At 34.9% G+C, this 25,456-nt stretch overlaps 1 pseudogene; it reads left to right on the top strand.

The window, feature by feature from the left end:
* Window positions 1-524: 524 nt before the first annotated feature.
* LOC107892175 (germin-like protein subfamily 1 member 7) lies at window positions 525-6,355 on the top strand (annotated as a pseudogene).
* Window positions 6,356-25,456: the final 19,101 nt, after the last annotated feature.

Consider the following 25,456-nt stretch of genomic DNA (forward strand, 5'->3'; position numbering starts at 1 on the left):
CTTGGAGTGATTCAATACTTGTGGTTTTATATCTCTCTGAATATACACGTGCATGGACATCTTCATGAAAGCCCGGTTGCATTAAATGTAATCTGCATATAGTTTTCACCGTTCTATGGATATATAGGAGCACTGCAACTTTGAAATACTGCTAGAGGCTAATCAATTGTGTATATATATTATATATTTATATATATATATACACATTCAAAGTCAGTAGAGTAGTTAAGACGACATTGGGTATGTAAAAACGACCAGTTCGACGAGGTTGAAGGTGTAGAGTAGTTGAAGAATGATTCCTTCAGATCTCTTTAAAAACCAGTAATCACTTCAGACTTGGCAAACCTCTTTTTTTTTATTTTCCTTTTTAAAATGGAATTGTTAAAGAAATAAAATGACAATGGACATGTTCAGTGACTACTATCTATAAATGGACATGCTTTGAAACCAGATTTCTCACCCCTCATAAAGCAACAAATCCTAGAAGCTCAATTTGATCAGGTTCAGGACTGTTGCTTACAACAATGAAAGGTGTTCAATACCTTGTAGCATTTGTCCTCTTGGCTTTGGCTTCCAAACTTGTCTCAGCTTCAGATCCCGGCCCTCTTCAGGATTTCTGTGTAGCAATTAATGATACTAAAGACGGTGGTGTGTTCTTATAATTCTTTGAAATTTCATCTTTGCGATATATTCGCTTTAACTCTGAAAAGTGGAGAAATATAGCAAGTTGTTGGGTTTTTCACACAGGAAAAAAATAGATCTAATTTACCCGGGTAAAATATGAAGCTTTTGTTGAAATTAGAGCAACAAAGCAATATTTTCGGATAAAGTATGAAGTAAGTTTTAGATTCAAAGAAAAAGAGAGTTGCCAGAAAAGCAACAAACAGAAGCAAAAAGGAATGAGAAATTGAGAGAACAAGAATATGATCAGTTCATTTCATTGATTCATCAAATATATGATATACATAGAGAGCTTACAACAATATTTTTAACTTGTTGAAGTGAACAAACATTAAATTCATCCTAATGATAACCTAGGACCTGTCTAAAACTGGAAAGTACTTGACAACTTTATCCAGTCAAAAAGTTTCTGTCAAATCATATACAGGTCGTCTGTTACAACAAAACGTACTTCATCCAGATAACATACGTACATTTGTAGTTGTTGTATTTCATCCAGGTAATATACATACTGCTGTTTGTTGCCACCTTTAACACTCCTCCTTGGCTACAAAACAGCAGACTCCAATTTGCTTCTTCAAATACTCGAACCTAGTGGCAGCTAACGGCTTGGTCAAAATGTCTGCCAATTGAACTTCTGAGCAGCAATGGACCAAGTTGATCTCCTTTGACAACTCTGCCTCCCTCACAAAATGGTATTTGATCTTGAAATGCTTAGTTTTGCCATGAAACACAAGGTTCTTGGCAATTGCAACAGCTGACTGATTGTCAACTTTTATCTCTGTTGCTTCAACTTGCTCTTCATTCAAGTCATACAAAAGTTTCCTAAGCCAAATGGCTTGATCAACAGCCCCAGCAGCTGCAATATACTCTGCTTCAGCTGTTGATTGAGCAACAGTTTGTTGCTTCTTTGAGCTCTAGCTAAAAACTCCTGATCCTAGAGTGAAGAAGTATCCCGATGTACTCTTCATATCATCAACTGAGCCAGCTTAATCACTGTCTGAATAACCGACCAGCTTCAGTTCCTCAGCTCTCTCAAACTTCACACCATAGCCTAAGGTGCCTTTAACATACCTTAGGACTCTTTTAGTAGCTTTAAAATGTACAACATTGCAGCAGTGCATGAATCTCGATAGAAGGCTAACAGCATACAAGATGTCTGGCCTTATTGCTGTCAAGTAGAGTAGACAACCAACCAAACTTCTATACTCCTTTTCATCTACTCGATCATGCTTACTGGTGCTTGAGAGTTTCTCTCCTAGTGCAACAGGAGTGCTCACAGGCTTGCATTTTAACATGCTGAATTTACTTAAAACTTTCTGTGCAAATGCTTGCTGGCTTATGAAAATGTCATGCTCATTCTGATTAACTTCCATACCAAGGAAGTAGGTCATCAAACCTAAATCAGTCATCTCAAACACATCTAGCATTTGTTTCTTGAAATCTTCAATCAGCTCACCCTTGCAACCAGTTACTAATAAGTCGTCCACATAAAGTGAGACTATCAACAAGGTTTCCTTTTCAGCCTTCTTCACATAGAGTGTAGGCTCACTTATACTCTTCTCAAATCCAAGATTTGACAAGTATGCATCAATCCTGTCATACCAGGCCCTTGGAGCCTATTTTAGGCCATACAAAGCCTTCTTGAGCTTGTAAACCTTGTGTTCTTCACCAGCAACCTTAAATCCTTCAGGCTGTTCTATGAAGATTTCTTCCTTGAGAAATCCATTTAGAAATGCTGACTTTACATCCAATTGATGCACCTTCCACTGTTTTTGAGCAGCTAAGGCAAACAACAACCTTATGGTGTCTAACCTTGCAACAGGTGCAAAGGTTTCAACATAATCAACACCTTGCTGCTGACTGTACCCCTTCACAACTAGTCTGGCCTTATGCTTGTTCAGAGATCCATCTGCATTGTTCTTGGTCCTGAACACCCATTTGACACCTATTATCTTTCTATTTACTGGCTTATCAACCAGCTCCCATGTGTCATTTTTATGGATCATCTCCATTTCAGCTTCCATGGCCTTCTTCTAGCCTTCTTCCAGCATTCTTCTTTAGCAGCCTCTTCAAAATTTGAAGGTTCAACTATTGCAACATTACATCTTTGATAGATGTCTGCAATAGTCCTTGTCCCTCTCACAGGTGCTTTATCAAAATTATCATCAACTAGCCCTTCTTCAGCTAGTTCCAAACTATTTTCCAGCTGATCTTCATCAGTCAACCTTGTATTAGCATTATTCCAGCTCCATACTCTGCCTTCATCAAACCTCACATCCATACTCACCAAAATCTTCTTAGTTGAGGGATCATACACCCTGTAGCCCTTTTGATGCTGCTGTAGCCAAAAAATATTCCAAGAGCAACCCTTCTCTCGAGCTTGGTTCTCCTCTCAGCTGGAATAAGGGCATAGGAAACACAACCAAACACTTTTCGGTGTGAAACAGAAGGTTTGATTCCATGCCAGGCTTCAAAAGGAGTCTTTTCCTTCACAACAACGGTTGGCAACTTGTTGAGTAGGCACACTGAGGTATTGACAGCCTCAGCCCAAAACTTGGTTGGCAGCTTGCTCTCAAACAGCAAACATCTAGCCATATCAAGTACTGTTCGATTCTTCCTCTTACATACTCCATTTTACTGAGGAGTATAGACTGTTGTTAGCTGATGGTAAATCCCAGCTTGTTCACACAACTTCTGGAACCTTTCAGACAGATACTCAATGCTATTATCTGTTCTCAAGGCCTTAATCTAGCAACCAGATTGATTTTCAGCCAATGCCTTAAATTTGTTGAAGGCTTCAAACACTTTAGATTTTTGATTCAAGAAATAAACCCAGCAAAACCTGGTCAGATCATCTATAAACAGCACAAAGTACTTACTGTCATTTAAGGAAGAGGTCTTCATTGGTCCACAGACATCAAAATGGACTAAATCAAGTTTTTCTCGAGCCCTCTATGCCACATTAGCAGGAAAAGGTAACCTGGTTTGCTTGCTAAGCTGGCAAACCTCACAGATAATGTCTTTGGCATCAACTTTCGACATGTCTTCAACTAAGTTCAACTTGTGCAACTGATCAAGTGACTTGTAATTAACATGTCCTAATCTCCTGTGCCATAGACCAGCATCATCAACAAGGCTGGTGTGAGCCTTCTTCTCAAGTTGATTGACATCAAGCATAAAACACCTATCTATCATTGCTACTGTGACCAACTCCTGACCATAAGAGTCTTCAACAATGCATGAACCATTCTTAAAAGTAAGTGAGTAACCTTTTTCTACAAGCTGAACAACACTAAGTAGATTCTGATCTATGTCAAGCACAAAAAAGTACATCAGAAATCACTTTGTTACCTGACTTTGTGTTGATCACCACATTGCCCTTGCTTTTGGCTTCAATCAGGTTCCCATTGCCAATCCTGATCTTTAAGGCAAAACTTCTGTCGAGCTCCTTGAACAGTTTTTCATCAGCTGCCATGTGGTGTGTGCAACCACTATCCACTAGCCAGTCACAACTGACCTTACTCGAGGTTACAAAACAGGAGGCTGTAAAAACATGCTCCTTCTGAGCTTGAAGATCCTCAGCAGCCTTAGCTTGCATTTGTTGCTGAGCTTGTGCCTTCCCTCTGTTTTTGCATACCCTCTCAACATGTCCCAGCTGTTTGCAACTCCTGCATTGAACATCTGGTCCATGCCAGCAGTTCTTCTCCAAATGTCAAGTTTTCTTGCAGTGAATGCATGGTGGAAATCTAGTTTTCCCTGCATCTCTCATTGATTTCTCCCTTCTATTGACCTAATGTTTCTTCCCTTTTTGACTAGAACCTAAACTTTCCTTGGCCTTTTCTTGGAAAGCTCCTTCAGAATGCTCTTCCTGCCTATTGGCCCTCCTTTGCTCAAGTGCATATAGGGAAATTACCATCTCAGACAGTGAGATGGCTGATAAATCACTCGAGTCCTCCAATGAAGAGATCTTTGACTCAAACTTCTCTGGGAAAGTTGTAATGACCTTTTCAACAACTCTGCTCTCACCGAAATCATCACCAAGGAGCCTAATGTTGTTGACTATGGCCATTATTCTGTCAGAGTACTGCTTAATGGTCCCTGATTCTCTCATCTTCAAATTCTCAAAATCCCTTCTAAGCTTTATCAACTGTTGCTGTCTTGTTTTGTCTGACCCCATAAACCCCTCCTTAGCTTCTCCCATGCTTTCTTTGGTAAGTCACATGCCATTATCCTAGTAAAAATCACATCGGATTCTCCATTTTGCAAGCAAGCCATTACTTTATGCTTCTTGGCACAATCTTCACTATGTTGTCTTATCTATGCAATGGTGGGATTGGCCCTCAATGGTGGTGGTTCAGCATCATTCTCTACAACATTCCACAAATCATGTGCTTGAAGGTACGTTTTCATCTTAACTTCCCAAATGTGGTAGTTCTCTCCAGCAAACACAGGTGGTGGTGGTGTAAAGCTCATCTTTGCAGCAAACAAATAGACCAACAAAAAAAAATAGCTTCTGCTTCTTTTCTTTCAAACACAACCAAGGTCCTTAAAGACTTAGGCTCTTGATACCATTTGTTGGGTTTTTCACACAGGAAGAAAAATAGATCTAATTTACCAGGGTAAAATATGAAGCTTTTGTTGAAATCAGAGCAACAAAGCAATAATTCCGGATAAAGTATGAAGTAAGTTTTAGATTCAAAGAAAAAGAGAGTTGCCAGAAAAGCAACAAATAGAAGCAAAAAGGAATGAGAAATTGAGAGAACAAGAATATGATTAGTTCATTTCATTGATTTATCAAATATATGATATACATAGAGAGCTTGCAACAATATTTTTAACTTGTTGAAGTGAACAAACATTAAATTCATCCTAATGATAGCCTAGGACCTGTCTAAAACTGGAAAGTACTTGACCAACTTTATCCTGTCAAAAAGTTTTTGTCAAATCATATACAGGTCGTCTGTTACAACAAAACATACTTCATCCGGATAACATACGTACATTTGTAGTTATTGTATTTCATCCGGGTAATATACATCTTGCTGTTTGTTGCCACCTTTAACACAAGTACAAGTATTGGAAAAGTGTCCAAGTAGTAAACCCTTTTCTTTCCATTTATGCAGTTTTCGTTAATGGCAATTCTGCAAAGACCCCAAGCTTGCAACCGCAGAAGACTTCTTCCTGCCTGGCCTCAACATTCTTGGAAATACATCAAACCAAGTAGGATCAATGGTCACTCCAGCCAATGTTCAATAAATACCTAAACACTCTCGGCATATCTCTTGTTCGAATTGACTATGCACCTTACTGTGGCCTAAACCCTCCTCACATTCACCCTCGTGCCACTGAAATTCTAGTCGTTGTAGAGGGCACACTATCCATTGGCTTTGTCATATCGAACACGGATAACCGTCTCTTTACCAAAGTCCTTTACCCCGGAGATGTATTCATTTTCCCCGAAGGTATGATTCACTTCCAGTTCAACATAGGGAGTACGAATGCGGTTGCCTTTTCTGCTCTCAATAGCCAAAGCCCAAGGGTTATCACCATCGCAAATGCAGTGTTTGGCTCTGACCCGACCATCAATCCTGATGTTCTTGCCAAGGCCTTCCAACTGGATCAAAATATCGTTAAACAACTTCAGTCCCGGTTTTGGTGGGACAACAACTAGGGGATACTTCTAAACCCCATGAACCTTACTTAGTAGCTAATTGTTTGGATGATGTTTAACTTGTTTTTCACGTTGAATTTAGTTGAAAGAAAAATAAAAAAGATAAAAGAAGTTTCTCATGTACCTTACCTTATTGTAACCAGTCGTAATATTATTTTCATCATACCATATGGAGTCTTGCAATTACAATTTATTTTTAGTTTGAAGTTTGGATTTTAGACCTTCGTTTAGGGATATGAATGAATCACTATGATTGAATTCTTATATTAATTTTTTGTTGTTTTTTTTCCAACTACTGTTTAGAAACAAAATTCAAGAATCATCTATACACCCTTCAAAATTATATAAACCCTTTGTAATTTCTCTGGCTTTTCCCTCTCCCCTCAAATTATATATAAATGTATGTATTAGAGATAGTGAATGAAATCTTTATTCTTATTTTTTTTTTTAAAATTTAGTTGTTTGTAGACACTCAATTTTGCCCGGGCCTAGAAATAAGTCCAAAAACAAAAATAATAAACCCCCAAAAAAAACCGAAGTCCAAGTTCAGTCCAGAATTACAAATATAATTTGGCCCGATCGGAATGACCCATTGCTTGAAAAGATTTAAGGTCCATCTACAAGCTTGACTCATATGGAAATATAATCTTCAATGATATGCAATCTTAGATATGATACAATCTTAGTTATGATATGCAATCTTAGAAGATATAATTTTGTAATCTTGGAGATTTAATTTGTAGATACCTTTTAATCTTAACTGTTGATGTAATTGATCTGTACCGTTGGATTTGAGGAGGTTCAACTATAAATAGAGGCATATCCCTTCATTGTAAACACACTGGAGTTTTAGGAAACAATAAAAATTTTTGAGAGCTTTCACTCAAATTTCTTTCCCTCTTACGTTCTTATTTTCTACGGTTTGTTCTTATTTTATTCTTTGTTCATCTTCGTTTTTCAACCCTTTTTATTTTGATTTAATCCATGTTTCCTGGATTTTTTTATATATTTTAATTTTTTAATAATTTTAGTATCATATCAAACTCTTTCATTTTTCAAAAATTTTTTTAGTATTACTCTTAGTAAATTATTTTTTAAAATTTACTCAAATCATTATTTTAAAAAAATATATTTCATTTAATTGTCATATTTTATCCAAATTTTTTTCTAAAATGAAGCAATGTTTTTCGTATTTAGGAATTTGGGAAATAGTGCCCTAACATGCTGGGTTGCGATTTCCCGTTTGTCTAAATGCCTAAAGTATCCTTCTAAATAGATTTTGTAAATCAAGAGATGATTTCAGTTATGAGAGTTTAAAAATACCGTGTCCTATCACGCTGGATGTGATGTTTGTATTCTTTTGGAGATAAGGAATCTAGATTTTTCAACTTAAATAATTCCGGTTTTAAAAAAGGGATCCTATTTTTAAATCCTTTCAAAATTTTGACATTAAGACAGAAAACTATTCAATTTGGTACCAATTTTGGGCATTGCGAGTGTGCTAATCCTTCCTCATACGTAACCGACTCCCGAACCTATTTTCTTAATTTTCATAGACCAAAACGTTTTATAAGGTGATCCAATCACACCTAAAAAGGTTGTTGGCAACTCCCATTTTCGTTTTTCAAAAGTCGATCCCCATTTTTCAAACATCCCTTTAAAAAAAGGTTTCGATAGCTTGGCGACTCCACTGGGGCCTTAAGAGAGTCAAGCCAAGAAATTGAGTATTTTCTGTCTTAATGTCGGAAGTTTGGAAAATTTAAAATTGGATCCTTTTTACACGTGTTTGCTACATATGTTTGTTACCTTATTGCTATACATTGCATTTGCATGACCGTTGTGGTCACACCCTTAAGTGGGAGTGAGAAGCTACGCTTTCGTAAGGTTTTCACCTTCGTATGAGCTAGTGGATTGCTTTCGGAATACTGTACCTATGTCTTTGTGAGATTTTCATTTTCGTATGGCCATAGGGAAATGTGTCCTCCTGAACTGACTTGGTCTATATGAGCCTATAATGGGTGAAGGCCAAGGAATCTGCTAGTTCAGGTACCCTGGCTTTAGAGCTAAAACTCATATAGTAAACTTTAAAGAGTTTAGGAAAGATAGTGATAGCCTTTAGTAAGCTATCATTGTAAGTACTTGTTTATCATTTTTTTATTGTACTGACCTATTTTTATTTTGCTGTCATTGCATGTCATTTGGCATTTAAAGGTGTCGATTCACGGCTCGATTTCTAGATTAGAAAGTTTTGCAATGAGGAATGAATACCTTGATAGAGTGGAGGACAATGCTTCTGTCTGTACCTAGTCAGAGAAAACCCAGTTAGAGAAAGGAGATAGTGTCACCGAGGGGTATACGTCAGAGTTATGGGACTGCACCCATATTAATTCGACACAGAATGAGTTTCAGGAGCTGAGAAACATTTGGGCCCAATGGGATGACGAGGCTAAGCAGCTTTTCTATCAAAATTATGGATACCTTCCCTATTTGCTAGACGTCAAAGTAGATAGGCACTTGTTTCGAGCTATGGTACAGTTTCGGAATGCTGCTTATAGTTGCTTTACATTTGGTGATGTTGATCTTGCACCTACTTTGGAGGAGTATACGACTTTACTACGTTGCCCGAGGATTTAGGGTCACAAGGCTTATGTTAGGCCTGCTAGTCTTCCAACTTTTGCAAAGAAGTTGGTGATGATTACTGGGATGAGTGAGCAGTGGGCTGTAGCTCGTATACAGCAAAAGGGTGATAGTAAGTACGTTCCATGGGCCATTTTGAAGGATTTTATATCGACACATCAAGATGTAAAGAAAAGGGTCGACGTCCTGGCTTTGAGTATTTACGGCATGGTGATTTTCCTAAAGGCGTTGGGACACATAGATGAGGCAGTTACGGATTTGTTCGATCGCGTTGGTAAGTAGAATACACCGGGACCAGCAATCTTAGCTGAGACATTTAGATCTTTGAGTGCATGTCGGAAAGTCAGCGAAGCTAGATTCATTGGATGTGCACAGTTGCTGTTGGTTTGGATCCACAGTCATTTTTGGAAGCTTGATAAGGTTCCTTGCCGAGTATTCTTTGAGGGTTATTCACCCTTAAAAGAAGCAATAGACATGCCGAGGAGAGATGACATTTCAGAGGAGAGGTGGATAGACATTCTTCAGAATCTTCGAGAGGAAGATGTTATGTCGAAGGCTCCTTAGTTGGTTCCCAGTGAAGTCATTTACCGCTGTGGCAGTTTTGATTGGGTCCCTTTGCCAGGAATTTGGAGAGTTGTTGGATATGCACCATTGCTTATTCTAAGGCAATATAGAGTGAGGCAGTTCATACCGGTTACACAGGGTCTACCTCAAAGTGATTTCACTTATAAAGGAGATCACTATAAGAAGAAGATGCCAGAAATTTTTTAGGCTTGGAAGAAGCCTTTTTGTATGAAGATCTTGACCGAAGGCTCGACGTCAATCCTTGAGTATAAAGGGTGGTTTAATAGGAGAGTTAATGATAATGTCCCTAGGCCAATTTTGGGAGTGGCTCGATCATTAGAGGAGAGCTTACGAGTGATTCCATCAGAGTTAGAGGTTATGAAGCAAGAGTTCGAGAGAAAGAATTCGGAGATTGAAAAGAGGATTGAGAAGCTCGAAGAGGAAAAATGTGCTTAAGTCTCGACGTCGATGTTCAAAAGATGGAAGTCGAGTAGGTGAAAAAGGAAAAAAGAAAGATCGAGGAAACTCGAGATAATTTAAAGACGCACTACAAAAAGGCCCAGGTAACATTGAAAAGGGTCAGATTAGAGAGATCTCCAGAGCAGTGGCAGTAAGAGATTCAGGAAGAAAGAGCCAAAGCCGGGTATTGGAGAAGAAGTTCCAAGAGATGCAGTCGCGTAATCAGGCCCTAGACAAGGAAAATCAAGGATTAAAAACTAAGGTGGCTGAACTTGGACGATCTCTTCCTCATCATCGAAGTCGTAACCTTGCAATCGAGTTACAGGCAAGCTTGAATAAGATCAAGGAAATGAAGCACAATATTGGAAGGTTGGAAGCAGCACTACAGGGCTGTGAGCTACAGATTGAGCAGCTCGAGGCAAGAGAAGAACAGTGGAAGGGAGAACTTCACCATCTTCAGAATCAAGTTGGAAATAGGGATTATTTCATGGGAGAAGCCTTAGTTTAGATTCGAGAGGTTGCTGAACACTTGCAGGATTTGGCAGTACAAGCTAGAACACTGAGTATAATGTATGAGTCATCGTCAGACAGAGGACGAGAGTTAACATTGTTATTAGATAGGGTTAAGACTCTAGGCCTACGGGCGAAAGCGTATTTGTAATCTGTTTTATGAAAAGATTTTTGTTCCTTAATTAACATTTTCTAAAATGAAATTGAATCAGAATCGAAACTTTTTGCATTCATTTGCATTTCATAGCATCTCATTGTATCATATGCATTCAAGTTTATAAAAGACCATAATTAGTTAAAATTAATAGGGAGAAAGAGAGTAAGAGAAAGAAAATCTGGAAGCAACACATCACTACGAAACTCATTCTGTGTCAAATTAATACGGGTGAAGTCCCATAACTCTGACGTATATCCCTCGGTGACATTATCTCCTTTCTCTAACTGGGTTTTCTCTGACCAGGTACAGGTAGAAGCATTGTCCTCCACTCTATCAAGGTATTCATTCCTCATTACAAAACTTTCTAATCTAGAAATTGAGCCGTGAAACGACACCTTTAAATGCCAAATGACGTGCAATGACAGCAAAATAAAAATAGGTCAGTATCATAAAAAAATGATAAACAAGTACTTACAAGGGTAGCGTACTAAAGGCTATCACTATCTTTCCTAAACTCTTTAAAGTTCACTATATGAGTTTTAGCTCTAAAGCCAGGGCACCTGAACTAGTAGATTCCTTGGTCTTCACCCATTATAGGCTCATATAGACCAAGTTCAGTTCAGGGGGACACATTTCCCTATGGCCATACGGAGATGAAAATCTCACGAAGACATAGGTACAGTATGCCGAAAACAATCCACTAGCTCATACGAAGGTGAAAACTTTACGAAAGCGTAGCTTCTCACCCCCACTTAAGGGTGTGACCACAACGGTCATGCAAATGCAATGTACAGTAATAAGGTAACAAACATATGCAGCAAACACATGTAAAAAGGATCCAATTTTAAATTTTCCAAACTTCCGACATTAAGACATAAAATACTCAATTTCTTGGCTTGACTCTCTTAAGTCCCAAGTGGAGTCGTAAAGCTGTCGAAACCATTTTTAAAGGGATGTTTGAAAAATGGGGATCGAATTTTGAAAAACAAAAACGGGAGTCACCACCAACCTTTTTAGGTGTGATTGGATCACCTTATAAAACGTTTTGGTCTACAAAAATTAAGAAAATAGGTTTGGGAGTTGGTTACGTACGAGGAAGGATTAGCACCCTCGCAACACCCAAAATTGGTACCAAATTGAATAGTTTTCTATCTTAATGTCAAAATTTTGAAAGGATTTAAAAATAGGATCCCTTTTTTTAAAATTGGAATTATTTAAGTTGAAAAATCGAGATTCCTTAGTTCTGAAAGAATACAAACATCACATCCAGCATGATAGGACACGATATTCTTAAACTCTCGTAACTGAAATCATCTCGTGATTTACAAAATCTATTTAGAAGGATACTTTAGGCATTTAGACAAACGGGAAATCGCAACCCAGCATGTTAGGGCACTATTTCCCGAATTCCTAAATACGAAAAACATTGCCTCATTTTAGAAAAACTTTTGGATAAAATATGACAATTAAATGAAATATATTTTTTTAAAATAATGATTTGAGTAAAATTTAAAAAATAATTTACTAAGAGTAATACTAAAAAAATTATTAAAAAATGAAAGAGTTTGATATGATACTAAAATTATTAAAAAATTAAAAAATATAAAAAATCCGGGAAACATGGATTAAATCAAAATAAAAAGGGTTGAAAAACGAAGATGAACAAAGAATAAAATAAGAACAAACCATAGAAAATAAGAATGTAAGAGGGAGAGAAATTTGAGTGAAAGCTCTCAAAAAATTTTATTATTTCCTAAAACTCCAGTGTGTTTACAATGAAGGGAGAGGCCTCTATTTATAGTTGAACCTTCTCAAATCCAACGGTACAGATCAATTACATCAACAGTTAAGAATAAAAGGTATCTACAAATTAAATCTCTAAGATTACAAAATCATATCTTCTAAGATTGCATATCATATCTAAGATTGCATATCATTGAAGATTATATTTCAATATGAGTCAAGCTTGTAGATGGACCTTAAATCTTTTCAAGTAATGGGCCATTTCGATCGGGCCAAATTATATTTGTAATTCTGGACTGAACTTGGACTTCGTTTTTTTTTTGGTTTATTATTTTTGTTTTTGGACTTATTTCTAGGCCCGGGCAAAATTGAGTGTCTACATTCTTATTTTATTCTTTGTTCATCTTCGTTTTTCAACTCTTTTTATTTTGATTTAATCCATGTTTCCCAGATTTTTTATATATTTTAATTTTTTAATAATTTTAGTATCATATCAAACTCTTTCATTTTTTAATATTTTTTTTAGTATTACTCTTAGTAAATTATTTTTTAAATTTTACTCAAGTCATTATTTTAAAAAAATATATTTCATTTAATTGTCATATTTTATCCAAAAGTTTTTCTAAAATGAGGCAATGTTTTTCGTATTTAGGAATTTGGAAAATAGTGCCCTAACATTTTGGGTTGCGATTTCTCGTTTGTCTAAATGCCTAAAGTATCCTTCTAAATAGATTTTGTAAATCACGAGATGATTTCAGTTACGAGAGTTTAAGAATATCGTGTCCTATCATGATGGATGTGATGTTTATATTCTTTCGGAGCTAAGGAATCTCGATTTTTCAACTTAAATAATTCCGGTTTTAAAAAAGGGATCCTATTTTTAAATCCTTTCAAATTTTTGACAATAAGAGAGAAAACTATTCAATTTGGTACCAATTTTGGGCGTTGCGAGGGTGCTAATCCTTCCTCATACGTAACCGACTCCCGAACCTGTTTTCTTAATTTTCGTAGACCAAAACGTTTTATAAGGTGATCCAATCACACCTAAAAAGGTTGGTGGCGACTCCCGTTTTCATTTTTGAAAAGTCGATCCCCATTTATCAAACATCCCTTTAAAAAATGGTTTCGACATTATTCAATCTATTTTAATTAAAATAAAATATATTATTATTAACATTAATATCTTTATTAAAATAAAATTCTTTAATTGATTATTTTTATTAAATTAAATATGGACTAGTTTACTCATTATTTCTATATTTAAATTGATAGAACGAGTTGATTTCTTATGACTTAAAAAAGTTAGTTTATGATAAAATTTAAATTATTTAATTTTTTTATTAAAATAAAATTTATATTTTTTTTCTTACCATTAAAATCAAAATTCTTATTAAATTGAAATTGCTTAATTAATTATATTTATTAAATTAAACATTGACTAATACTTTCTATTAAGATTTTTTTGATATTTAAATAGAATTGAAGTTTTTTATGGTTCCAACTAGCCTATCTCTGTTCTATTTATCATCAACAAAGATGTGCTTTCACAATCAAATGGCTAGACATTTTAACTTAGAATAAAGTGAAACACATGAATGAGTTGAATAATATAAAAATTGGTTTGTTATGTCTCTTTAAGTTATTTCTTTTATATATATATAACTAGTTTCCTGCACATTCAAGATGTATAATATCATATTCAAGACACAAGGAATTGCTGAGAGGGATGAAGGAATGGTTAGACAAAGGTATAGAGGTTCAAATTATCTAGGCGTGAAGGCGGTTTATCTGTGTCCCAAGATCTTGTGCTTTGAAAAACATACATCTAGTGAATGATATGTTGAAAGTTATTGAGCAAAGCATTTCATATCACAACCTGCAAGTCCAGATTGCTTATCTGGTATTTCTGACAAAATTTTACTTTAATTTTCGTTCTTTGAAAGGCTAAGAACATTTTATACAATAAACTAGGGGCACAGAAGCATATAAAAATGTTATTCAGCTAAAAATATTTTTCCTCGACCACAAATGAACATTTTAATTGATTGGGAATGTAGAATATAGTTGTTTCCATTGAGCTTCTGACCTATGATAGGAGTATGAAAACTTTCAAATCCATCCCAATTCCCTTTGGACATTGTTTCATGTTTGGGTGAGATATCAACTGATAACTCCATTGTTTTTTTCCTTCAGTCATTGGGAAAAAATTGGATTAATGATATATGTTTTGGAATTGATACCTTGAAGAATTTGAAGAATGAAAAACTATTTTATTCTAATTGAAACTGTTTAGATGCTAAAGTGCGAAAAAAATTAAGAAACTAATATACTATTTAACATAAAATCAGGGAAAAAATCAAAGGCTAATTTCACAAAAATAAGTTTCCAAGTAAATCAGATTCTTTGGTTTCAACATTTCAAACTAAAACGATGGCTTACTACTAGCTAAAGGTAGTTAAAGAGGGGGTATCATTAATGAGTGGACTTTTTAAGATGACTCAAACTTATGTGTCCAAGACTATTATGTGGTTAAAACAAATTCGATGTTCGGTGTGATCCCTATATAGAGGGAGCTTTGAAGTTTAATGTTGATGATTCCACTTTCAGAAAACTAGGAACTTCAGGTTATGGGGTTGTGTTGCGTTATGATTGTGGGGCTGATAGGAATTCATGAATATGAATATACTAAAATTGTGACCGCTAAATGTGCACTTGACTTAAACTGAAAAAGTTTGAATCTCTAGCCTCTTCTTGAATGAATCCCTGAATTTTTCTCGCCAAAATAGAAAGAATGTCCTTTAGAATAGTCGAACTTATATATTGTGCATTTTGAGGGACATTTTCTAAGACAATTACCCCCACATATTCATTATAAGAAGCCAAGAGTTTTATTAGTTAAAGAAAGTTACACCGGTTTCTTGAATATTGTGCTTTAGAGTGTCCCTCAAAGGCACAACCATGAAATACAAGCCACTTAACAGCATCTATCGGCACCTTGAGCTATAGTCAATTTCTTGCAACTTGTTCAAAATTTTGTTCAAGGAGTTATGAAGATCGAGATAACTTTTCATTGCATTCTTATATAAATAATTTGCATCTTTACCCACATGAGTAACAAAAGGACATTTAGATCCTTCATTGACCTTCTTTCATGATCTAAATCCTTGGCTTGTAAATGCATTTCAATGAAGCCTAAATGGCTTGCTGAAGAGAAAATAAAGAAGGCAATATGTGACATTCTTAGTTGGTGAAAAATTGAGCCAATCCAGGAATAACTTGTACTAAGATGGGAGAAGTTAGCGTCCATTCTTGTCCATATACTGAGGAGATGTTGGATCCTCACTTAGAGGAATTAGTTGATATGGCCCAAGCTTAATGTAAGCTTGATGGAGTTCGTCCTGTTGATTTGGAGGGTAATCCCAAATAGAATTTTGAAGTCTCAGATCACACTCTAAAGAAAAAGCATAAAAATCATTTGTTTTGGCTCTTGACACCTTACGAGGATGTTCAGGAACTTGAGAAGACCTAATATCTAGTTTAAGAGTTTGGAAAGACTCAATATATCATTCAAGATCTTGGGATTGAGAAGTCTAGATATCTCGTTTAGGAGCTTGTAAAGACTAGATATCGCGTTTAGGAGCTTGGGATTGAGAAGACATGATATCTTGTTCAGGAGCTTGAAAAGATCCGATCTTTGATTTTTCTCCACTAATAATAGGAGTTTGAGGAACCAATGGATCATTATTGCTTTCTGACACCCTTTTCTTGAAAAAAGGTTCAATCTTTTTGTTGACCATAATTAAATTGAAAAACCTGAAGATTGTAATAATATATTAAACAACAACATATTAGGAAAAGGAAAACAAATAATAAGTCAAATAAATAAAAGAATAATTTATGCAAAAATATTTACCGAAAGGTCTTTTGCATAAAGAGCCGAGAGAAAGATAATTTGTATTTTTTTACTTTGTGTTCTTAGTCTAGGCATCAAACTTCTTTCTTTTTCTCTCAGCAGTGTCAGCACCTTACCAGAGGAAGATAATTCCTTAGCAAGACAAACAAATCAAAATACAATTAAGCTTTGAAGTCCATATGGAGTCTCTAAATTTATTCTTTCAAGACCCATCATACATTGATATTTGATTATTATTAAAGTTATATAATTAAAAATTAAAAAATACTTTATTAATATAAAGTATAATGTTTTGGCTTAAGGGGGCGAATTATATGAAATACAATTCGGCCAAAGGGGCGAATTTTATATAATATGGATATCCAATCTAAAATACATGATAATTTATATATAAAATTAAAAAAAATCTAAAAATTCCAAAAAGGGACTGCCCCCTGGATCCATCATGCTATGAAATAAATTTTGACTCAATTATGGTAATTACTATTTCGTTTATGTAGGTTCCTATTAGCCATGTTCGCAGTAATTTGAGAAAAAATACTAGCATTTTATGTGATTTAGAAACATATGATTCATTATTTTTCATGATAGCAATGTTTCTTGTGAGAGATTGTCACGGTAAATACAACTTCATTAATAACATATACTTCTTTCCTGGGCATTTGACCCATGTTCGAAATCTGGAGTCATCATTGTTGGGAGGGCTTTATCTGAATACTACCTTAAGCCCGAACATGAATAGATTCAGACCGTAAAGCGAATGAGGAAATTTGTGGTTATGTACCAAAAAAATGAATAATATATTCTAGAATATGACACACTTAGGATGTAGGAAAAAAAAAGAATTATATAACAAATATATTTATAAAAAAGTTGATATAAATAACAAATAATTTTTTGGTTGAATTGGTCAAGCATAAAGGTTAAAAACCATAAAGGCTTGAGCCTAAATCCTATTATCTGTGTTTTCCTATATAAAAGATATAAAATGACAAAAAGACCATCAAAATACTTCAATTTACTTTGTAAAGATATTTTGTTATTATACAACTGAGTTAGTGCCCAGTTGACTCGCGACACCAATTGAGTCAAATACTTATGGTTTAAATATGCCAAAGGTCTTATACCCTTTCAAAATTTAAAATTTAGTCCCTACACTTTAATTTTGAACATTGAGTCCATATACATTTTTTTTAGATAAAAATCTTTAACCCTCCATCTAATTTTGTGGTGAAAGTTAATTGTGTTAAAGGTAAAATAGCTTCTTTAGCACTCAACAATTACAATTTTTTGTCAATTTGGTACACACCCTTTAAAAGCACATAAAACAAAATTGAAAAAAATATTTTTTCCATATTTTGTGGAAAAAAAAATTAAGAAACTAGTGTACTATTTCACATAAAACCACTGAAAAAATCAAAGGTTGATTGTGCAAAAATAAGTTTCCAAGTAAATTAGATTCTCTGTTTTCAACATTTCCAACTAAAATGATGGCTTACTACTGGCTAAAGGCAGTTAAATTGAAATTGAAATTGCTTAATTAATTATATTTATTAAATTGAACATTGACTAATACTTTCTATTAAGTTTTTTTCGATACTTAAATAGAATTGAAGTTTTTTACGGCTCCAACTAGCCTATCTCCGTTCTATTTATCATCAACAAAGATATGCTTTCACAATCAAATGGCATTATAACTTAGATAAAGTGAAACACATGAATGAGTTGAATAATATAAAAATTGATTTGTTATGTCTCTCTAAGTTATTTCTTTTATATATTTATATATATAACCAGTTTCATGCACATTCAAGATGTATAATATCATATTCAAGACACAAGGAATTGTAGAGAGGGATAAAGGAATGGTTCGATATTATAACTTAGATAAAGTGAAACACATGAATGAGTTGAATAATATAAAAATTGATTTGTTATGTCTCTCTAAGTTATTTCTTTTATATATATATACATAACCAGTTTCCTGCACATTCAAGATGTATAATATCATATTCAAGACACAAGGAATTGCAGAGAGGGATAAAGGAATGGTTAGACAAAGGTATGGAGGTTCAAATTATCCAGGTGTGAAGGCTATTTATCTGTGTCCCAGGATCTTGTGCTTTGAAAAACATACATCTAGTGAATGATATGTTGAAAGTTATTGAGCAAAGCATTTCATATCACAACCCGCAAGTCCAGATTGCTTATCTGGTATTTCTGACAAAATTTTACTTTAATTTTCTTTCTTTGAAAGGCTAAGAACATTTTATACAATAAACAAGGGGTACTGAAGCATATAAAAAAATGTTATTCAGCTAAAAATATTTTACCTCGACCACAAATGAACATTGTAATTGATTGGGAATGTAGAATATAGTTGTTTACATTGAGCTCGTGACTTATGATAGGAGTATGAAAACTTTCAAATCCATCCTGATTCCTTTTGGACATTATTTCATGTTTGGGTGAGATATCGACCGATAACTCCATTGTTTTTTTCTTCAGTCATGCAATTTCTAGTCATTGGGAAAAAATTGGATTAATGATATATGTTTTGAAATTGATACCTTGAAGAATTTGAAGAATGAAAAACTATTTTATTCTAATTGAAACTATTTAGATGCTGAAGTGGGAAAAAAATTAAGAAACGAATATACTATTTCACATAAAATCAGGGAAAAAATCAAAGGCTGATTTCACAAAAATAAGTTTCCAAGTAAATCAGATTCTCTGGTTTCAACATTTCCAACTAAAATGATGGCTTACTACTGGCTAAAGGTAGTTAAAGAAGGGGGTGCCATTAATGAGTGGACTTTTTAGGATGACTCAAGCTTATGTGTCCAAGACTGTGACACCCTTAATTTGACCCTAGTCGAAAAGTGGTTTCGGGACCACAAAATCGAGTCATAAAAATAATTAACCGTCATAGTTGATGCTTATTATATGTATATATGCATGTGTGAAAATTTCATGTTTGAATTTTGTTAATTGTAAGTGAATTTTATTAAATAGGACTTATGTGAGAAAATTTAGAAATGTGCTAGGAAAATGTAAAGTGGCCTATTAATGCATGTTATGAAAATGATGGGTTTGCATGTCAAATTACCCAAAATTAGAGCTAGTGGCCGGCCATGCTATGGGGTGAAACATGTTGGAAACATGTTGTGTTAGTGTGTTATGTTAGAAAGAATAAAATAAGAGGTTAGTAATAAAGTAATGAAAAGAGAGGGGTGATGAAAACAAAGTTGTCTCATCCATGCCCCCCCTCCATTGCCGTGAATTGAAGGAAGAAAACAAAAGAAAAGAAAAAAAATGTTCATCTTCTTCTCCTACCTCTCTCAAGCCGAAACTAACCAAGAAATGGAAGAAAGCACACCTAAGGCATTCGGCCATCTTGTGTGGGGGGAATTAAGGTATGATATCATGTGATTCTTTTGGAATTTTTGTGAAGTTGAGTTTGTTTTGGTGCTTATAACATGACCCATGTGTTAATTTTTGAGTTTGTGTTGCAAGAAACATTTGGTTATGTCCTTATATGTCAAATTGATGATAAATTTTTGATATTTGGTGAATGAATATGGGTTTCGGTCATGGTAGATAACAAAGAATGTGGTTGTTGTTCATTGAGTAAATGATTGAGGAATGGTTAGAAGAATTTGAATGCTAAACTAGTTGATTTGTTTATAATGTCCGATTATGATCATTTATAGAGATGTGAATGAATTGTTGTTATGTGAATAAATATTTGTTTGATGATATATATATGTATTCGGCAATGGGATAAAATGTGTATTAAGGTAAGTTTCATGGTGATTATGCTTGTGATGTTGGGTTAATATTCGGCATTGAGTAATGTGGGGTAAGGTGATTAATCGGCTATGAAATTAGCTAAATTGAATAGGTATGTTTAATGATATGCTTAGTATAATGTATGATCTTATAACTCGGTTTGGTATTGAGATAAAGGTTAGATGTATGATTGGATTTTGGTATGTGTTAAATTGGTCAATCAAAGATTAAATGATATGTGATTGCCAAATGTGATTGTTAAGTGAATAATATTAGTTAAGTACTTAAGCAAATCTATTGTTTTACTTAAGCTTAAGAGCAAAGAGGATCAAAGTCGGATAGGGGAAAAGAGAAAGTAAACGAATAGCCGTGGACATCTAATCGTCGACCACTTCCGAGGTAAGTTTTAAGTGATTAAACGTTGAGTAAATTCAATCATAATAGGACATAATGAGTTGATTTAATAAGATATGATGTGGCCATGATATGTCTTAAACTCAAATGGTAAGTTCATAAGTGTTTGGACTTGGAAATTTAAGAGCAAATTGTAATAATTTGCTTTGGACAGCAGCAGTAATGTGTATTTAGAAATCACTATAAATTGTTGGTGTGGAATTATAGGCTGAATAAAATATGTAATCAAAGCTTAGTTAGTCTAGTTTCTTATAAAAGAGACCGTGGAAGTAAAGAAATTTCCTATAAAGAGATATTTAAAGTTGTGTGGGACAGTGTCAGAATGACTCCGAAATCCTCTGTTCTATTTTCGGAAAATCATTATAATTTGTACAAAAATGGTTATAAGATAATATTTATATGATTAGACTCCTTAATGAGTCTAGTTTCAAATGAAATCAAATAGAACACATTATGAATTCTGTACAATGAAAAATTTGAATCATAGTGAAGAATGGTCAGATTAGTCAAACAGTGAAACAGGGGAAACTTTATGAAAAATCTGGTATTGATTGGCCAAACCTAAAATTCTGGAAATTTTATGGATGGAAGATATACGAGTCTATATTCAGGGAAAATTAACGTCAAGTGATTTGGAGTTTTGTAGATCCAGTTATAAATAATTTAGTGACTATTTCTCAGGAAAACAGCTCGTAGTGAATATGTGATTTTGTTGTAAACATGGATAAAACTTGTTTTAGTTGCTCATAAGCTATTGATTAAACCCATACGTGAATTCTAAATCGTGATATTGTAAAACGATATATGAGTGTTAGACGGATCTTTGATATTAAAATTTGTGAAATTGTAAGTTTATGAGTATTCGAATATGAAATGATAGTATGGCGTGAAATTGAATTATTCATTGGAAAATGATTGATGTAGATTCGGCCAAGACAAAGTGTATACATGATAGTATATGTGGTATGTGAAGTATATTTGGATAATTGTGATGTGAATACATGAAAATTTATATTTTGATTTAGGATTTTATGTGATGAATGTGAATGTGTATATATGAGATAAGGCCGAATGACCAATGTGATGAATGTGAACATGCATATATGTGATAAGGCCGAATGACCAATGTGATGAATGTGAGCATGCATATGTGTGATAAGGCCGAATGGCCAATGTGGTGAATATGAACATGCATATATGTGGTAAAGCCGAATGGCTAATGTGAAATATGTATGAGATATGTATATGTGGTAAAGCCGAATGGCTAATGTGAAATATGTATGAGATATGCATATGTGGTAAAGACGAATGGTCAATGGGAAATATATATATGAGATATGTATATGTGGTAAAGCCGAATGGCTAGTGTGAAATATGTAGGCGATGTGCGTATATTGTGGCCGAACGACCAAATGTGAAAGGTGTGTATTATTAGATATTTGATGAGGCAAATGAATTACAAATATGACAGTCGATGTGAATGTTGTAACATGTGATTAAATGTACATGAAACTTGGAAATATATTCTGCGTAAGACCCGATGACTACGTGTGGAGATTATGTCCGGGTAAGACCCGATGACTACGTGTGGAGATTTTGTCTGGGTAAGACCCGATAACTTTGTGTGGATATTTCGTCTGAGCTAAAGGTCTCGCCGATAATCCAAGTAGAGGTTAAAGCTATAAGACTTCGTAATAAGAATTGCTTATAAATATATTCAATGCGAAAGGTTAAACAGGTATGTACTCCAAGTTTATATGTGAGCTTGATTTGAACTAAATCATAAGGTAGTTATGTGATGCATACGAGAGCAATCTATGAGACTATTCCTATGATTATGTGACATCGGATCAGTGTGAGAGGTTATGTGAAATCATACAATATATCTATGTCACATGAGCTCACTTTTATGTGAAAGTTTATCTGCCTATTGTATATGATGAGATGTGCATATTCGGTAAAGGGATGGTATGCCCGAAGGAAGAGTGAAATAAAATATACGAACAACTATGTTATAATTTGATTGTTATCTGTTGACACTGCTTAAAACTTACTAAGCATTGTAATGCTTACTCCGTTTACTCTGTTTCCTCTGTTTTATAGATCTCATTGCGAAGCTACAGGCTCGGGGATCGTCAGCAACTAGTCACACTATCACTATCCACCGCTTGTTACTGTGATGTTTAGAATTTTTTTATGGCATGTATAGAATAGACTAGTGGCGGAAGAATATTTTTGGTTAATGTATATAAGCCATGCGAAAATGACATCTTTTGAATGTTTACTTAGTGAAGTTTAAATTTTACCTCTGGCTGTGCTTAGTACTTATTTAAATGAACGATCTTTATTTCAAGAAAAAGTTCAAAATTTTACTGTTCTGACATGAGTTACAAGTCCGGTAATGCCCCTTACCTATTCTGGCGACGGTTACGGGATAGGGGTGTTACAAAGACTGTTGTGTGGTTAAAAATAAATTCGATGTTCAGTGCGATCCCTATATGGAGAGAGCTTTAAAGTCTAATGTTTTTTTTTGTCTCAATCAAGATATTACAAATTTCAACATTTGAAAGAAATTCTAACATTCAACAAGATACAAAATTTCCCCAACGAATACAACCCTAACCCAAGATCAGAAAACCAAACTCAAACAGATAATAGCAAACAATAACCTACAAAAACCCCAAAAAACCCTATCTGTTGAACAATCCTCAAAACAAAGAAAAAACCTACACAAAACACCTCTTAAAACCACATAAAAGCTTACAAACACACCAGTAGAAACACAACTACATCACACAAAAAAATCACCACCATGCCTTGAACATACCTGGCCTTTTCAAACTTGCAATTGCCAGCGCAAATGCCATCTTATTACCGTACTTATCCACTTTCGAGAAGGAAACATTGCTAACTCTAGACAACCCGATTTCAATTTCCTTAAAGAAAGTATTCAGCAACCATGGTCTCGAACCTTTGTTCTCAACCCAACTAAACACCTCAATGGATCCAACTTCAATGATTAAAGAACTTTTACCTTTCCAGCCCATCGCTAAAAACAAATCCAAAACCATGCTAATCGTACCTACCTCAGCTGGGAAGAAGTCTTTCACTGCAAATGGACCAGAAAATAATGCCCTTGCCACCCCATCTGAATCTCTTAACACCCCTCCACACCCGACTTTATCCTCAATCTCCATACTACAAACATTAAATTTTACCCAACCAACACTCGGAGGACATCAAAACCTGCCACTCAACCCAGATTTTCTAATATCACTCTGGCTTCTATATGGAAAAAACCACCAAATTGTCTCATCCACTCTTAATTCATCATGCACTGATCTAATCCACATCAAAGCCCACAACTTTGAATGAAAAACCAAACTGGACGTTATAGGCCACTTCTTATCAAACACCAACTCATTCTTTGCTAGCCACACCGACCAACAAACCGCTCCATTCCACCTTCCACCATTCAAAATTTTTTCTCCAAAGTCCCTCAATGAATTTGCATTGGAAAAGAAGGTGCACCTCTTTCTTTGGTTCTCTACTGCACCAAGGGCATCTACTTTCCATTTGACTAATCTTCATACCTCTTCTAATCAGGAACTCCTTAGTAGGAAGTCGATCTATTGAAACCAACCATAGGAAGCTTCTCACTCTAGGAGGTACCTTTAACTTCCAAATATTATCATAAGAGAAACTAATGTCAACCAAACCTTCTTTTATCAATAATTCCATTAATTTCTTCACCGAAAACACCCCCTAGCTATCATGAATCCAAATTAATCTATCCTCCTCCTCAGGTATCAACACCTTACTACTAACAATTTCCTTTAAATAGATGACCATATTCAACTCCTTATCCAAGAATGGTCGAATAAAGAAATCAGCCCAATTATCCTCGTTAAACCCATTTGAAATCGAAAAGTCTTTTACCAGCTCTTTCTTATTCATGGTTAAACAAAACAGCCTTGGAAATTCCACTCTCAGAGGCTTGTCACCATAGCAAATATCCTCCCAGAACAAATCTGTATTACCATTCCCCACCAGCCAATGAAAAGACTCAATCCCCATCTATTTAACCACTTTTGAGTCTTTCGCATTCTCTACAATACCCCTCCAAACCACTGACATATCTTTTAAATTGCCTGTTCTAAATTGCCAATGTTATGCGGGGGAGCCATACTTCGCAACAATAATTTTTTTCAACAAAGCTTCTCTATCCATCACGAATCTCTAGCTCTGTTTGGCCATGAGTAACTTATTTTTTACCCTGAAATCCACCGTAGCCATGCCCTCTTTTTCCTTTGGCAAACAAATCTGTTTCCACTTTACCTTCGCCATTTTCCTCCTTCCACCTACACTACCCAACAAAACATTCCTTCTAATTTTGTCAATCTTATTCACCACTGCAACAGGAGATTGAAATATTGACATAAAATATATAGGAAAAGAGGATAACACAGCATTAATAAGCACAATTCTGCCTGCCCAAGAGAGAGATTTATGTTTCTAGTTTAATAGTTTCCTCTCTACTCCTTCCACAATTTCATTCCAAGAAGAAATCTTCCGTGGATCAGCTCCTAAAGGTATACCCATATAGTTGAACAAAAATTCCCCTATCTTACATTTACATACTGTAGCCATTCCAAACAAGAACTCCACTTCAGTACCAAATCCCACTATGCACGACTTCCAAAAATTAATACTTAATCCAGAAAAATTTCAAAATAGCGAAGAATGTACTTATTATTCCTTACCACATCCTCGTCTGCCCTTAAGAATAAAATGGTATCGTCCTCAAATTGAAGATGTGAAACTGAACGATTCCACTTTCAGAAAATTAAGGACTTCAGGTTGTGGGCTTGTGTTACATTATGATTGTGGGGCTGATAGGAATTCAAGAATA

This window comes from Gossypium hirsutum, chromosome A11 (genome assembly GCF_007990345.1).
Source record: "Gossypium hirsutum isolate 1008001.06 chromosome A11, Gossypium_hirsutum_v2.1, whole genome shotgun sequence".
NCBI classification, from domain to species: domain Eukaryota; kingdom Viridiplantae; phylum Streptophyta; class Magnoliopsida; order Malvales; family Malvaceae; genus Gossypium; species Gossypium hirsutum.